Consider the following 2,491-nt stretch of genomic DNA (forward strand, 5'->3'; position numbering starts at 1 on the left):
GCGAATTCATTACTTACGTAGAGCCCACGCTTTTATCTCAAAAGATGTGCTTTTGTAATCACATTACGCAAATGAGAGCTCGAGGATTCACGGCTGGTTCAAGAGAGGGTCGTGATCCCAACAAATGTCTCTTACACTTCCCGACAAGTAAATCTGCTTTAGGTCCTTTATCAATAGCAAAACGCCGCAGATTTTGAATGTCCTGTTTGATCAGAGAATTATAGGTTCTTTGAGCTCGGTGATATGGAATTTGCACAAGGTTATGCTTTATGCTATTGAAGGTTAAGAAATATGTTTATTTATAAATTTATTGATTGTAGATTTGAAAGAATGTAATGTAAACAAGTTATAATTCATGAGATTCAGATATTATTACATCGAATGAAAATATTTATGGAGCCTTTTGATGTACAATACTTCGTAGCGTGCCATTCTTATTCAGGTTTTATTTTTAAATAATGTTACAAATAAAAATAATAAAGTCCCTCATTTCATATTAAAACCTATAGATGCATACACTTGAAATTCTTAACTTTTATAAAATATGTTCTCAACTAAATAAAAATTAAGAAACTTAAGAACTACGTAAGGTGTATGATATATTCTCGTTGACTGTATGAGAAACCAGGAAACAATCTATCAGTGTGTTATTAACTTTCTCTGTAATAGAAACGTTTCGTCTAATTAAAACGTAAAATTACACCCATTACCATTTAACATTTAACGGGTTTAACAGAAATCCAGAGTACGCCGCGAGAGTAACTCCATTTCCTGCTACGTGCTACGATTGCTACGACGTAGCTACCGTAGCTCCAGTTCGCGTAGCTTCGAATGCCTTCCATTGTGAATAATTCTTTACAAATTGTTCTGCGTTTTTTATTTGAGATTTTTAGGCATGTAGGTCAAGTATCCACGTTCAGTTTTCACTCAGGCATGACTAAGACTGAAAATTATTTTGAATTGGAATAATGGTTCGCCATTTTGAAGAGGAATTTATTTTCAACATTATTTGTGACAGTGTAGCATGCCGAAAATATCTCTTTGATGTATAATCGATGGTTAGGTATTAATATTATTTTAGTGGTATAGTCGTTGTACCGACGGTGTAACTTATGAGTTAAATTAAAACATATTATATTGATTCTTCACAAAACAAATCGAAGTCAACAACTTTTCTATTTAAATTTACATGCATTCGCACAAATTGCTAATTAGCCCACCTATGCCTGTTTCCTCATCTAAGCTATTTAAATAAGATCTGCATCTTATACCACAATCTTTTGATCATTGGTTCTCTCTGTGATATCGCTTTGATTACAGTATGGTTTCTAATACAGGCTAAGAAGGTATATACAAAAGTACGCTACTTTAATGGAAATTCTTAGGTTTTTATTTTTATTCAGCGTTAGATTGCGATCATTGGAGCTTAAATTGAACAGTGGTCGTTCTGTAGTGAAGCGTACGCGACAAAAACAAAGCACGCCACTTCCATAAGCATATAGGCTTGTACGTTGCGCTACAATTCTTCCATATAAATAATATACAAGTTTCTTCCTCGCCAAAAATTAAGATAGGGATTTATTTTTGACCCTTAAGGGAAGTTATATGACATACGTTCGCAGTGCGAATTACGATACATGCCCTTATTACGGTAACTTAGGACTAGGTGCGTATTATGTTTTTTTTGTCCTTTGTTTTCACGTAAATACACAGTGCTATACTTTCTGTTCTATACATAGTTTATAGGTATTGTAAAAGTTTGTGTTTACACGCTGTATTCGAATGTCGTGCGGTATAGTATGGCTTATTTTGATTGTTATTTTTTTGTTCAATGACAAACACTTTTTGTACATTGAACACATAAATTCTCATACATTATTCAGTATACAGTTTGAAACAGCGGGGTCGGATGATGACGTTTATTACGGGTTACCAAAAATACCTAAACTATAATAGTAACACTGCATTCATTATGGGGTATGAATTAAAAGACTTATGTCTTTAGTGAACATTAGTGAAATCCATCTTTTAATGACGTAGTTCGTCATAAAACCCGGTCACTGTGTCAGGTATTAAAATTGTAGCTATTAGGTTGGAAATAATGTTATCTCCACGTTTCAAAAATCACACTGTCTGCAGCTCGTCTATTTGAAAATCGTTTAAAAATAGTTTGAGTGCGTGTCTTAATAAAACAAAACACTGAGTGATTTGTGAACACGCGTTTAATTAAGTGATATAATTGAAACTTTAAATAAACAGTTTAATTACACATTTTTTGTAATAAATTAATAGTGCATTTCTTGTGAGGATGTTCAATAGTGGGTGAAGTGAAAATATAAATTGTCGTCCTACCACATTGTCTGTTCAATAATATCTCTGGACTTAACTTTAGTGGACATCAACTATACGTGAACTGTAAAGATTCGAATCGAGAGTTCGGAGTTCAATCCCAAGTAGACACAAGACTATTTTTTTTTTTTTTTTTTTTTTT

This window comes from Zerene cesonia, chromosome 17, assembly GCF_012273895.1.
Source record: "Zerene cesonia ecotype Mississippi chromosome 17, Zerene_cesonia_1.1, whole genome shotgun sequence".
Lineage (NCBI taxonomy): Eukaryota > Metazoa > Arthropoda > Insecta > Lepidoptera > Pieridae > Zerene > Zerene cesonia.